The sequence below is a fragment of the Crocuta crocuta genome, unplaced genomic scaffold (genome assembly GCF_008692635.1).
Source record: "Crocuta crocuta isolate KB4526 unplaced genomic scaffold, BGI_CrCroc_1.0 scaffold506, whole genome shotgun sequence".
Taxonomy (NCBI): Eukaryota; Metazoa; Chordata; class Mammalia; order Carnivora; family Hyaenidae; genus Crocuta; species Crocuta crocuta.
In genome coordinates, this window is record NW_027528991.1 from 2305014 (window position 1) to 2320233 (window position 15220).

The 15220-nt window shown below is 53.0% G+C and overlaps 1 pseudogene; it reads right to left on the reverse strand.

Moving 5' to 3' along the window:
• Positions 1-2270: 2270 nt before the first annotated feature.
• On the reverse strand, positions 2271-2624 carry LOC144226063 (large ribosomal subunit protein eL34 pseudogene; annotated as a pseudogene).
• Positions 2625-15220: the final 12596 nt, after the last annotated feature.

Sequence of the window (15220 nt, forward strand, 5' to 3'; positions counted from 1 at the left end):
AAAAAAAAAAAAAAAAAAGATTCTCTCTCTCTCCCTCTGCCTATCTCTTCCACTCACACTCTTTCTCTTTAAAGAGGTAAATAAATAAAATTATAAACACATAGGCTGGAAAGATACTATTTTGAATGGTGTTGTGAGACATAACATGAGTCACATGCATAAATTTTAATTTTCTAGTAGTCACATTTAAAAAGGTGAAAAGAAGGTGAGGAAATTAATCTTCAAAATATCTGTAACTCAATATATCTAAAATGTAATCATTTCAACATGTAATCAGTATAAAGTTTATCAGTGGGGGCACCTGGGTGGCTCAGTCGGTTAAGCATTTGAACTTGGCCCAGGTCATGGTCTCGGGGTTTGTGAGTTCCAGCCCCATGTCAGGCTCTGTGCTAACAGCTCAGAGCCTGGAGCAGCTTCAGGTTCTGTGTCTCCTTCTGTGCCCCTGCCCTGCTCACACTCTGTCTCTCTCTGTCTCTCAATAATACACTTAAAAAATGTTAAGATTTATCAGTGAGGTATTTTTCCTTATTTTTGTATGAAGCCTTCAAAATCAGATGTGTGTTTGGTATTTACAGCATATGTCAGGTCAGTGAAGCACATTTCACGTGTGCCCGTGCCGTGTGTGGCTACAGCCACCATGCTAGATGGCACAAGTCACAATATCAGAAGATGTAAAACTTGTGAGGTGAAGGTGATTGATCACAAGCTTGACGTGAGTCATCACGAGAGACAATCCCGTCCTGGACAGCGTGGGTGGCAAGGTGTACGTACCAGTCATCTATGGCCAAACTGACACTGTGTGAGAAACAACCCGAAAACCTCAGCAGTGTGCAACACGGACCCTTGTTAGTGCTCACAAGTCTACCGAAAGCTGGGTGGCTCTACTGACTGAGCCAGATGGCCAAAGTGACTGGACCGACTGACACACCTATGTTCAATGGACAGTCAGCCACAGGTCTGGCATGGCCTCTGTGAGACACCCCACCTCTTCCCTGCGTCTTCTCTCATCCTGGCCAAGCAGCCCCAGCCTTCTCTCCCAATAGGGGAAATTTCTGACAGAGAACGGGCACATTGTCTCTCTGCCAAATCTGCTGACCAGATCAGCCTCGAGCCCAGGCAGATCCGTGAGCTGGGAAGGCGCGTCTGCCTCCTGATGGGAGGCCTGTGAAACCACATTGCAAAGGACAGGAGTTGTGGGCCACCATGCGGGGCCACCAGGGCCACTGGGCCACCTCGAGTGGGGTCTGCGCTGACCACACAAGCAGGCCGTCTCTTCCAGGCCCAGGCACCAGGTCCTCGGTGCGATGTGGCCTGACACTTGAGCTCCTGGGACCCTGACCTTTGTCAGGAGCCACAGGAACGGCACCTGTGTGGGCCCCGGACGAGAGCACGGGGGGCGGGGACAGCCTGGCAGCGGTCGTCAGGCTGGGGTGAGCCGTCCTGGGCAAGAAGCAGCCATTCTTAGTTCCCCTGCTATTTTCTGAGGGTTCGTGTCACACCAGGAAGTGTGCTCGATGGGGAGACCGGCCAAATAAGGGAAGTTCCAGCAGATACTGGTGCATTCAAAGGAGAACTTTCTAACAAATAAGAGGACTCATTCCTATCAAATAATGCACCTGCCACAGTGAGTCTGAGACTAGAAGTACTCAGGCAGAGGCAGGACCATGGGAACTCCTTCCCCGGGGTGGGTCACGCAGCTGCTGCCCAGGGGCCTTCCAGCGCTTTCCTGTCCACACTGTGACCTCACAGCTGTGGCTGTTCCATGCACAGAGACATGTCACAGCACCCTTCTGTCTACAGACACAGCCAGACTTACAAAGTGCTCCCATCAGAGACATGATAGCCCATCTTCAAACCAGCCCCAAGTCGTAAGGTGTCCCGGACACTGTTTTGTCTCACCAAGAGGTGAGAAAGCACAGAATGGCCTGTAACTGAGGCTCACATGGGACAACCGGTGGAGCTGGAAGTGAGAAACAGAGGCTGTGGGTGCTCATCCGCACAGTGCTCACGGTTCCCGACACCGTCAAACTGCAAATCCAGATGCAGTACCCATAAGCCTGAATCCGTGGAGGAACCATCCTTCCCGTGGGGCTGATCCAGTGCATTCCTTTACACAGCAAAATAATTTAACTTCCTCTCGGCAAAGATAAAGCAAATCGTTAGCAGAACCAGAGTTAGAATTCAGGACTACAAAAACTGGGGGTTTTTGTTTTGTTTTGGTTTGGTTTTAGCCTTTGATTTTTTTATGACTCAAAAAAAGGTTCATTTCTTTATTTAGCTATCTGACTCTGTGCTTGTGCCTTCACTTTCACAACAATTTTGTGCTCTCAATAAGGAAAGCACTCTTGATTCTGTCTCGAACACACTTAGCACACACGGAACCACCATAGGCCCTGCTGACGTGTTTTTTGGTCTTAGACAACCTCAGAACTTTAGGTCTCACAGCACGAACTCCTCAAAGTTGGCCTGGGCACACACCACATGCAGATTCTGGTGCTTTCCCAACCTTCTTGGTATAAAGGTAAACAATTCTATTACCTGAGGTTCGGGACAGCCTAGTTTTGTTAGAGGCTGTATTGTAGAACAGCCTACGACAGTATGTCAAACGCTGGACCATTCTGAAGTCCCACAGATGCCATTTCCGGAAGAGGAAAAAGCAAGAGCCGGGGTTTTTGTGTGACTTCGTCACACTGAATTGTCTGTTTCCTTACCAATACAAGGAAATTCCTAAACCTTGCAGGAATTCTTGGTGGGGATTGCTGTGGGACATCGCACAGCCGGAGAAGCTGCTGGCTCAAAGCAGACAGCCTCCTGCCAGCCTCAGGAGAAATACTAAGAGGTTCCAGAAACGGGTCTTCCTGGTTCTCAGAAGTCATGTAAGCATAGGACAAGGAGGCCACGGTGGCAGGTGGTAACGAGAGCTTCTGTCGCTGTCTCGATGAGAGCTATTTTTGACTCAGTTTACAAAACCATAAGGCTCTGGGGAAAAGGTACATAAATCTGCATCAGGGACAGAGGCACCCCAATGAGAAAAGGGATATGTGTCTTTCTGGGGTTCAGCATTACCAAAACTGCTCTGACGATTAAGGTGGCCTCAGCTGACGTCCACTGGCCAAAAGAACATCAAGAGCCCCAGGCGGAAACGCACCGCGAAGCAAGAGGGACCTACAGTGGCCAGGACGCAAAGCTCTGGCTCTCCCGCCACGTGAGCTGAGCACGCCCGGAATTAACACCGAGTTTGTGCAAGCACAGAGTGCATCCTTGACTCAGCGGTGGCGTCAGCTTCCTTGAGGAGACCCCTCTGGCCTGCACAATGTTCTAGACGAACCACAGCCAGGGACCACTCACCTTCCTGCCACCGGAGGACAGAAGCAGTGACAACAGAAGGCGTGTCCCCTGCATTCAGGCTGGGGGATGGGTCAGGGTCTTTATTTCTCTCTGTAGTGCCTTCGAAGCAGGACAAGCCCCTGAAGGACCTCCTCCCAGGATTCCTGGGAAACGGGGTCGGGGGGGCAGTCAGGTGTGGGCGGGGCTGCAAAGGCACAGACGGGAGCAGCAACAGGTGCTGGGTCTTCTGCTCATGTGGCTGGAAGAGCGCTCAGGAAGTTACTCTGAGTGTTCAGAGCCGTGACCGGTGGTGGGCTGCTAAGCGTTTATCAGCTGGCTTTTCGGGAGATAAAAAGGCCCAACTGATAGACTTTGCAGACTCTTATGGTGTGAATCTCTGGCGTCGGCCGACGTCAGGCAGCCTCCGTGATGCCACAGAACCAGGACTGGGGACAGCTGTGCAGCCGGGGTCGGGGGCTCCTGCGAGCTTATGCCCGGAGGCTCTGAACAGCACGCCCAGGAGTACGTTCCGTGTGATTCCGCGAACAGGAGGTACATAGTGACCTCACGCGGGTTGGGATGGCTACAGCAGCGGGAGGCGTGGGGACTGATGGGAGAGGAGGGCAGGGAACCTCCGTGGAGGGGAGACAGATCTTCCGTTTTGACTGTGGTTGCAGGTACATTGGTATGGGTTTGTCAAAACTCACCAAACGAGCCTTGAAAACAAACGCATTTTGTTGTACATAAATTATATCTCCATAGAGTGGACTTTTAAAACGCGTGCCACCCCTCCCAAGCCAGACATCACCAGGTTGACTTCTAGAACTGGGCACAGGGCCGCGGCGACGCTGAACGGCGGCCAACCTGGCGCACAGCTTCGTTCCCGCAGCCGGCAGGCCTCCACCTGCCGCTTCCCACCAGTGGCTCTTTCTAGATTCCACCGGACTGAGGAAGAAGAGCACGTGCCCAGCCCTGCTCTGGTCCCGCGCCTTCTCTGCCCCAGACGTCGGGGTACCCTGGGCTCGGGGCCCGTATGGCTCCGTCCAGACCAACGTGCTAAACGCTGTCTGTACCCTGAGACCCTACATCCGTTTCCCACGGAGGTCTTCACAAAGCACCACACACTCGGTGGCTTAAAAAGAAATTTATTCTCTCACAGGTTGGGAGGCCAGAAGCCCCAGATCGGGGCTGACTCCTTCCAAGGCTCCAGCAGACCCCACCACGCCTCCCTCCCAGGGGCCGCCTGCAGTGGGCGGTGTCGCGGCTTGCAGACACACCCCTCAGTCTCTGCCTCCCTCTCCCCACCTCCGCCGGGTCTCTGTGCCCTCCCCTCTGACGAGGACACGGTCTGAGGTCTGAGGCTGGGCCGGGCACCCTGCCCTCAAGCCAAGATGGCTCTGTCTTGAGACCCATAACTCATCCTGTCTGCAAAGACTCTCTTCCCAAATAAGGTCTGTCTGAGGCTCCAGGTGGCTGTGAACTTGGGGGAGACACTATTCCACCAGCCACACACCCCAAATTGTACCCCCAGTATAGTCCTCTCTGGAGCCTCAGATGTCAGGGCTGCCCGCTCAGAAGCATCTCACACCTGGCCTGCCCCTCAACTCCCCCTCCCCGAAGTCCCCAAACTCCGACCACACAGCCCTGCTGGTCTGGGCATAGACCTCTCCCACCGCTCAGGCCACCCCCAGCAGACGCTTGAGCCGATCTGCCTAGCTCCCCCTTCCGGATCGATGCTTGTGCTACATCCCGAATCCAGCAGGACCCCCTGCTTTTCTCTCTCTCGGATGGCCTCCCACCCACCCCACCCCTGCCCTTTGAGTTCCTTTCTCCACCCAGCAGACAAAGTAGGACTTTTAAATGAACTGGAGTCATGTCTGTATTCTGTTCAAAATCCTCCAGGGGCAGCCCAAATACATGAGAGTAAAACCCTGTATCCTGACCATGACCCACAGGGCCCACCCAGGAGGGGCTCCCCCCCGCATGCCCCGGCCACCTCCCTGCTTTATCGCCCACACGCCTCTGTTGTGGACACTGGTCACCTTGACCCTCACCACCAGGCCTTTCCTGGAGCTGGCTGTGATTCAGCACCTTTGTCCTGTGTCTATGTCTAGGTCCTATGTCACCACCAAGAGTGCCTCCCCCAGACAACCCCCCACTGCCTCTGGAGACCGCACAAATGCCCGAGCCTCCCTGACCACTGATTTACAGGAGCTTCCCGGCTCCAACTGCTTTCCTGGCTCCGACCCGGCTTTACTCTCCCCTGCCGGGCACGTGCGCCTGGCTGTGCTCACCAGTGTGCAAGCCCCAGCAGAGACGGACCCTGCCCGTGCTGCTCACTGCTCACTCCCACCCAGCGGGAACGGGCCAGGCGCTCCAGAAACACTTGCCGAGCAAACAAGGGGACCAGGCCGTGGTGGGCACGGAAAATTCATCAGAGTGTGGATCTTGTAAGAGCTTATCTCATTTTATCTCATTTCTCTAACCATCTTCAGAGCTGATCTCTTTTATCGGCCTCTGGCTGATGCACAGATAAGGGGGGAGTCACCACAATCTGGGGCACACCGATTTTGTGATTTGTCATCTCAAAAGGGGAAGAGGTTTTGAGTCGAAAGAAAAAAAGGTAGGCAGCCCTTCTATGGGACATTTCCGCGAACCCCAGCAGGGCCAGGCAACTTCCTCCCCACTTCTCCTTGCTCGGGACCACTCTGCGTGTTCACCACCCGGCCAGACCACAGAGATGCTATAAACATCTGTTAAATAGATGGCCGCAGTTCGCCAGGACCCACAAAGACGCTCCTGGCCGTCGGAAAAACACATTTCAGGGAAATGAAAGGACTCTCACACTTTGGATTTCCTTTTAAAGTCGAAATTCCCTCTCAGTTAAAATATGAAAGGGTACAGGCCTAGGACACGGAATTCAATAACACATGGGGCCCTGGGGATGTGACTGCCGTGGACGGGCCACGGGAGACAGACACCAGGTCCCAAGTGGAACAGGATGCCGTAGGAAGCAACAGACCTTGGGGGCACGTCGCTGTCTGAATCTTGACCTCTGGNNGGCGGCGATTGTGTGAGTCGCTTCATCTCTGGGCCGCCATTTCCCCAGTGTGAGGTAGGGGTGGAGGCCTCACAGGGAGGCGTCCAGCGGCAGTGGAGGTTCCACACTGAAGAGCTCCGAGGAGCAGGGGCAGCTGGGTTATGCGCGTGTCACCCGAGGGGATCCACGGCAGGGACCTCCTTTTATGTGGACCCCACTTGTCAGTGTCGCCAGAGGCTCCCGCCTACAACCCACCCACAGCTCCAGGCCACCTCCCGGGCTTTTGGGAACCAAGTCTTCAGAAAGTTGGTAGGAAAATTACTCATCTTGGTATAACATTGGCAGAAAGACTGTGTCAGTCGGCGCTTTACATACGAGAACCCTGCATGGAGGAAGTGGGTACAGAGGAGCCAGACACGGAGGGAGCAAACCAGCCACAGGAGGGGGCGGCTGAGCGTCTTCCGGCCACCTGGGGGAGGTGCACACCTAGCGGGGTCACCAGCGTCTCTAGATGGGGGGTATGTGGCCGAGCCTAAAACGTCCCCCCACCCTGAGTGGGAGAGAGAAACCCTCTCTCTGCTGTCGAGGGAAGGACACAGGTCCGGGAAGGAGCCGCCCACTGTGGTTTCAGGGTGGCATCATGCCGCCCACACGCTCCCCCAGGCAGCCCAGCCCCCACCCACGGCTTCGTGTTCGAATTCCCCTCCCCCACTTCCCCGTCCTTCTTCTGACCCCTGCCATGGGCGATGCGGCCCGCCAAGGAGGGCTCCCTCGCCTCCTGTCTTCACCTCCAGACCACAGCCATGGTCAAACCGGGAGCGCCTGGCGACGGCGTCCACCCGGCCCGCCCCGCCCCACAGAATACATGGCACACGCGGCCCCAAGCCAGCACGGGTCCCCAGGAGATGCTGCTCATCTGTGGCCTCTGCCTGGACGAAAGGGGGCTGTGGGATCTCGCCGTGGTCCAGCGGCTCCTGTTGTAAACCACACGAGGCCCGCACGGAGGCTGGTGTGGTTGGCTGCCTGTGGCCCAGTTTCTGTGGCCCCCTGGTCCCCGGAGTGCGAGGCCCCGAGATTTGTCAGGAACGGTCACCCCCATAGGAATACAGCTTCTTCTTTAATATTTGAGAGAGAGAGAGAGAGAGAGAGAGAGAGGGTGAGCTGGAGGAGGGGCACAGAGAGGGGGGGAGAGAATCCCAAGCAGGCTCCATGAGGTCAGTGCAGAGCCCGATGCGGGGCTTGGACTCATGAACCGTTCGATCTTACCTGAGCCGAAATCAAGAGTCAACCTCTCCGCTGGCTGGGCCACCAGGCACCCCAGGAACACAGCTTGTTGTTAAAGGGAGGGGCTCCCTGGTGTTCATCCCGGCTCCGGGCTCCGGGCAGCGAGAGGGGTGGCCCACGGGATTGCTGCCGGCCGGCCCTGGGCCAGCCCCGGGGGTCTGCCTGGAAGAAGGCCACATGCAGCGCTGGAGGCCAGGCGTCCGCAGGGGGCACATGGGGCAGGGGCGCCGCCCGAGACAGGCTCCGGCATCACACATCTCGGGCGCCGCGCCCAGGAAGCTCAGCTGTTTCACGGACCCTCAAGAGGTTCTGACATCAGCTGGATTTGAGAACGACTAAGGTAAATGATGAGGCTTTTTCTCTCCAATCCGAGTCTTACATGGATTCCACTCTGCTCACACGTCTTCACATCTAACAGTGTTCATTGAAACTAACCACCAATCTGAAACTACTTCACGCCTAAAACAATCTGAAAATCTCAAGGTGGTATCAGGCGCAGCGGTTCACACTTAGCCCGCGGCCCTTCCAGCGTCTGCCTCCCAACCTCAAGGCAACTGTTCCAGGTGTTGTGCTTCCCCAGCTGTTAGAAACCCTGTGGCATTTTTGCGTTAGTCAACCATCTCTTTAAAATGGTTGTAAGAGGGGCGCCTGGGGGCTCAGTCAGTTAAGCGTCTGACTTGGGCTCAGGTCATGATCTCACAGTTCACGGGTTCGAGCCCTGCGTCGGGCTCTGTGCTGACAGCTCAGAGCCTGGAGCCTGTTTCAGATTCTGTGACTCCCTCTCTCTCTGACCCTCCCCTGCTCATGCTGGCTCTCTCTCTCTCTCAGATCTCTCTCAGAAATAAATAAAACATTAAAAAGAAAAAAAAATGGTTATAAGAGGGGCACCTGGGTGGGTCAGTAGGTTAAGCCTCTGACTCTTGGTTTCCGCTCAGGTCATGATCTCACAGTTAGTGAGTTCAGGCCCCACGTCGAGCTCTGCACTAGCAGTGTGGAGCCTGCTTGGGATTCTCTCTCTCTCTCTCTCTCTCTCTCTCTCTCTCTCTCCCTCTGCCCCTCCTATAAGCTCCCTCTCAAAATAAACTTAAAAAAATTATAAGAGGGGCACATGGATGGTGCAGTCAGTTAAGCACCCAATTCTTCTTGATTTCAGCTCATAGTTCATGGGATGGAGCCCAGAGTTGGGCTCTGTGCTGACATCACAAGCCTGCTTGGGATTCTCTCTGCCCCTCCCCACATCTTTCTCTCTCTCTTTCTCGAAATAAACATTTTAAAAAGTTTTAATGGTTCTAGGGCTCCTGGGTGGCTCAGCTGATTGAGTGTCTGACTTCAGCTAGGGTCATGGTCTCACGGTCATGGGTTCAGGCCCCACATTGGGCTCTGTGCTGACAGCTCAGAGTTTAGAGCCTGCTTTCGATTCTGTGTCTCCATCTCTCTCTGCCCCTCCCCTGCTCAACTCTCTCTCTCAAAAATAAATAAACATGAAATCTTTTTTAAATTTAATGGTTCAAACTGTAAAATTCATTTGTTTAAAAAAGAAAAAATATAATTATAAGAAAAATATTTTTATCTACTTAACTTTTACCATTTCTAGTGCTTTCCAGTTCTTTGCATCGATCCAAATTTTCCTCTGTTACAATTTTCCTATAGCTCAGAGAACGTTCTTCATTTCTTGTAACACAGGCCTGTTTGGCAATCAGTTATCTCAGGTTTTGTCTGAAAAAGTTTTTATTTTTTGCGTTCAATTTGAAAAATGTTTTTACTGGATATAGAATTCAGAGTTCATGGACCTTGTTTTCCTTTCAGTACTTTAAAGGTATCACCCTATCCTCCAACTTGCATAATATCTGATGAGAAATCCGTTGTAACTGCCTTTTTTCTTCCGATCCAATTGTTTTCCCCTCCTTTTATTTTCTGAGAGAGAGAGAGCAGAAGCGGGGTTGGGTGGTGTACAGAGAGAAAGAATTTCAAGCAGGCTCCATGCTGAGGCCCACAACCTGGGGAAAATGACCCGAGCTGAAATCAGGACTTGGATGCTCTGGGTAGCTGGGTGGCTCAGTTGGTTGAGCATCCAAGTCTTGATTTCAGCTCAGGTCACAATCTCACACTTTGTGAGGTTGAGCCCCACATCAGTCAATGCAGAACCTGCTTGGGATTCTCTCTCCCTCTCTCTCTGCCCCTCCTCCACTGGCACACACTCTGTCTCTCTCTCAAAATAAACAAACATAAAAAAAAAAAGAGTCTTATGCTCAATCGACTAAGCCACCAGGCACTCCAAATCCAGTTGATTTTTTTAAGTGAACTCCACACCAAATGTGGGGCTCGAACTTACCATCCTGAGATCAAGAGTTGTACAATCTACTGACTGAGCCAGCCAGGTGCCCCTCCCCTCTGGATACAGTTTATATTGTCTCCCTGTTTTTGATTTTTAACAGTTTAATTATGGTATGTGTAGGTGAGTTTTTCTTTTATTTGGGTTGTTTTTGTTTGTTGTTTGTTTTTTTGTTTTCTTATTCTCTCTTGTTTTGTTTTGTCTTGTTTTTGTAATTATACTGTTGAGGTTCTCTGAATCCTGAGGTTTGTTGTCTTGAATTATTTTGGGGAAATTCTTACCCATGATCTTTTTAACTATTTCTTACACGGTATTCTTTCTCTTTTATTCTGGACTTCAGTTACATGTAGTGAGAGGTTAGATCCCTGTACGTTGTCCCATGGCTCTTAGATACCTTGTTTTTTGTTGTTACTCTTTTCTTCTTTTTGTGTATCGCTTTCGTTCATCTCTGCTCGTCTTCAAGTTCATCGACCTTTCTCCTGCTCAGACTAGTCTACTGACACTCCTGCTAAAGGAATTCCTTACGCCTTACATCAGTTTCTATCCGCGGCATTCCCATTTATCGCTTTCTCATTGTTTCTCCCTCTCTGTTGAAATTCTCCATCTGTTCATTGCACGCTATCTGCCTCTTCCTCCAGATTAGCATCCGTCACAGTTACAATAAAATCCCTCCCTTAGAGCACTGACCCTGGGTCATCTCCAGTTCTGGTCCTGGGGCTTGCTTTATCTGTTGGCACTTAATTGTTTTATTTTTGTTTTGTTTAACTTTGTTGTTTTTTTTTTTTTAACATTTATTCATTTTTGAGAGACAAAGACAGACAGAGCATGAGCAGGGGAAGGGCAGAGAGAGAGAGACACACAGAATCTGAAGCAGGCTCCAGGCTCTGAACTCTCAGCATAGAGCCGGACACGGGGCTCGAACTCATGGACCATGAGATCATGACCTGAGTTGAAGTCAGACACTTAACTGACTGAGCCACCCAGGAGCCCCTAACTCTGCTTTTTTGAGTGTCAACTTTTGATCGGCTGCTGAAAGCCATGCATAAGTAGTAGAGGCTGAAGGAAGTGGTTTTTAGGCTTGTAAAAAATAATTTTGCATGTGGTGTGGGAACAAGATGGTTGCTGTTGATCAAGTTAGATGTTGAACTGGGTTTGAGTTTCGCTTTGTTTTAAATCAGTACCTTCAGAGCAGCAGCGGCTTCAAAAGCCTACAGGGACCGGCCGACTGCACACAGGGCTGAGGTGCTGGAGGGTCTCCTGGGTTCTCGCTCCAGCCCCCACTCTCAGCCTTGTCTATGAGCCTGTGCCACTCGGGGGCCTCTCTCCTGCTCCGGTCCGTCCTCAGAAACAGACGGCTCTGGGGCACCTGGGTGGCTCAGTCAGTTAAGCGGCCAAATTCAGCTCAGGCTATGATCTCATGGTTTGTAGGCTTGATTCCCGTGTTGGGCTCTGTGCTGACAGCTCGGAACCTGGAGCTGTTTCTGATTCTGTGTTTCCCTCTCTCTCTGCCCCTCCCCCACTGATGCTCTGTCTCTGAAAACTAAACATTTAAAAAAAATTTTTTTTTAAAAGAAATAGACAGCTCTTAAATCATGACCTTCAGAGCAGCAGCGGCTTCAAAACCCTGCAGGGATGGGCCAGGTTGTTAGTCGTGGGTTGGAAGGAGGGAATTCCTGATGCTGGGACTTGAGTCTTAGGCAAACGGTGTGAAGCTGGGCCCCGGGCGTGGAGTCTGGTGAGCATTCCAGCTCCTCCTTCCCATGGAAGCCATTCTCGGCCTTGTATTTGTGCTTGGTCTCAGGAGGCACCGTGTTTCCTGTCCCTTTCCCTGCAGCACGGGGTCTGTGCGTCCATCCTGGAATGGGAGGCTCGAGGCTTCTGCTCTCCTGGCAGAAAAGGATAACGGGCAGCTTGGGTCTATTTCGCAAGAACCACTGATGGCCTCGTGCAAACCAGTGCCACTGAGGGGGCTCTTTCGAGGCCTCTGCCCCCTCCCCAGCCTCTCTTGGGCAGGCCCGTAGGAGCGAGCTGCAAGTGAGTGCAAGCTTCCCTACGTGCCGGGCCTCCTGCTATTTGAACCTGACCTGCTGGCCCAGGTTTGGGCTTTAAGGATTCTCTAAGACTTGCGGCTTTGCTCCCACCTATGACTGGCAGCCACCTCGCTCTCCTTTCTCTGCCACGATCGGCACAGCTCCGGCGTCTGTCTCCTCTCACAGAGGCCCTCGTTTCTCTGGAGCTCGGCTCAGGCAGCTGCCTTGCACGTGAAGCTCCCTGAAGGTCTCAGGTAGGTGACTCGGCAGGTGACCTGCTGGAGCTTTTTTGTAGCTACAGAGTGATGGTCCCCGGGGACTTTCAACACAGCCACGGGACGCAGACAGCCAGCAGCTGGCAAAACTGAACGCGTGTGTGATTGTGGAGGCCGTGATCGATACACTCATCCTCTTCACTGAAGAAACTCAGGGTTTAAAAATGAGTCCTCTCTCCTCCCCCTGGGGGCTGGGTGAGACCCAGAAGAGCCTTAACCAGGGTCAAAGCTGAGTGGGGCTGGGAAGGCGTGTGGAGTCGCCGGACAGGAGTGGGCTGGGCCATGTCCCGGGTCGGGCAGAAGCTGAAACCCGGGGCTGTGGCTCACGTGCAGAGCCAAAACCAGAGAAGGGGCCATAGAGTCGCAAATCGAGGAAACGCACTTCCAGAGCTGATAGTGAGCATGACCAGAAGGGCGGAGGCTCGGGAACCAGCCTGCGGACAGCCTGGGGCCGGGCGCTGCCTCCCCAGGACCATCTCAGTGTGGTGCTCCCACGGCTCACCTCTTTGGGGTGCTCCGAGTGCTGGATGTGAACTAAGGAGAGCGGATGAGCAGGATGGGGGGCTGAGAGCGTGGCTCAGCACCGGGGGCAGGAGAGACTCACACAAAGGCTGTCCTCAGCTCACCTGCTGCGGGCTGGCCTCTGTGCCGTTTACCTGGTCCCTGAGGGACTCTGGTGTGGCCGGAGAGACGAGAAGACCATTTCTCCTCTTTCACCAGAAGTTTCAAGTCAGGGGAGGCCGTGAAGCAGTCTTCAACAACCGGCTGTGCAACTATTTACAGAAAACCTCAGAAAAACATCTTTGTTCTGGAAGGAATGGGAGTTGTGCTGTGGGCTGGGTGCTTCTCAAACTTCAACAAGCACACGAATCCCCTGACCCGTGTTGAGTCTGCAGATTCTGGTACCTGGGCCCCGGCCTGGGGCCCGAAAGTCTGCCTTTGTCACAAGCTCCGGGCACTAGGATGCTGATACAGGGCGGGGGCCACACTCTGGGCAGGATGGTTCTAGAACACACACACACCAAGAGCTATGGGTCTAGGGGACCCCAGCGGTCACAGCCTTGTCCCCGCGGACACGCGCTGGGAGAGGCAGTGGCACAAGTGGAGATTCCACACGCTGACAGGTGGCCTTGCCTCAAGGCCCGAACCTGAGATCTTGTAAAGGGCCCGCGGGGGCCCCAGCACGTCCCCCAGGTCTCGAAGGCACGCGGGACACACGGCAGCTCCGAGGGCAGCTCCATCCCGCAGGCCGTGGGCAAACGCAAGCACTCCTCAGGCGCCACCTCTGAGCCGGACGCGAAGCTGAGCTTTTTTAGGTATGTTGTTCATTACTTACTTTGTCAAACGACTGCACCCGAGATGAACGAATATGGTGCCTCCAGCCTGGGAATCTGACACATTTTTATCCACAAGACTCCGTTCGTCTTACGCGCCTATTTCTAATCCTTGCCAGACTCCCGGGGGATTTACCCTGTGGGCAGCGGCACATACCTGCTTGCTCTTGCCCTGGTGCTTTGCTGCGTGGGCTTCTCTGTGTCAGGACGGGTTGCAGGGGACACAGCTTATGCTACAGCCAACCCGGTGCTGGTAAGTGCTTCCCCAAACCCCGGTGTTGGTAAGCGCTTCCCCAAACCCCTGTGTTTGGAAATGGGCACACCAGGGTTACAGAAGCTACTGAAAAAAGATCTGAAGAAAGACTCATGCCCCGATGCAACATAGGACTGATGGGGTCTTACTTTTTTAATGTTTATTTATTTTTGAGAGAGAGAGAGAGCGCAAGCAGGGGAGAAAGGCAGAGAGAGAGGGAGACCCAGAATCTGAATCAGGCTCCAGACTCCGAGCTGTCAGCACAGGGCCTGATGCAGGGTTCGAACCTATGAACTGGGATATCATGACCTGAGCTGAAGTCAGATGCTCAACTGAGCCACTCAGGCGTCCTCATGGGTTCTAATTTAATAACAGATCTATTGGCATGAAAGTGGTCACGAAAAAAATGTTTCTGCTGAAGCCCTAAATGGAAATACAGGCCATGTGAATCTGTTGTCTCTTCCTTAAAGGTTTTCTTATCGGCACCTCAACCACACAAATTATGGATTAAACACTGAAGTGCTATTAGCAGCGATTACATTCAGGAGTTCATTCATAGGTAAGGGCACTTCTTCGGGCTCCAAGTCTAGATCTGTATCTCATCATTGGTTCCTAGAGAAAGCTGTTCCTAAATCACTTTGAATTCAATTATAAACTGATGAGTCTTTTTGTTTTTCTCCTGGGAAAAACACCATGTATCCTGACATCCGTGCAGCGCTCGCTTTCCCGGGGCATCAGCGCCACTTTATGGGTAAGTAGAATCAATGGGTTCGAGTGCCTTGCGTTGCTATGAAGTCTGAGTGCTGATTATCGGCAATCGTCAGTACGTCCAGCTCTCTGCCCCCGGGAACAGGGGGAGCAGGCCCCAGCCCTCCACACACCACCTCACGGCCTCACCTGGTTAGTACAGTGAGCCGGGAGGAAGCAGGCTGCACCCTGGGCGAGGCCTCAAAGTTCTGCAGTGACTGTGCCCCATTCTCTCTCCAGCCTGGGGTGCTCCGCATGGCGGAGGCCCGTCAGCCTGCCTCGGACAGAGGGCCGCGGGGGGCACAGCTGGGGCGCGCGCACGGCCTGAGTACAGAGTGGGGCTAGTTGTTACCACAGCAGAATCCGGCCTACCCTGACCTACATGGCTTGTCGACTTATCTGAAGGGCCAGGTTTGGAAAGTTCAAAAGGCAAAGATTTCCCTCAAGAGAAATGACCTTAAAAATGTTTCAAACTCTTAGAACACTTCCTTGAGAAGTGGCTTCAACAGCTCTAAAGCTGTATAAATGCCAGGGTCACTTTAGCTTTCTTGCCTTTGTTAAGAGACCGGCTTCCACTCCCTAAGGTAGAATCACAAAG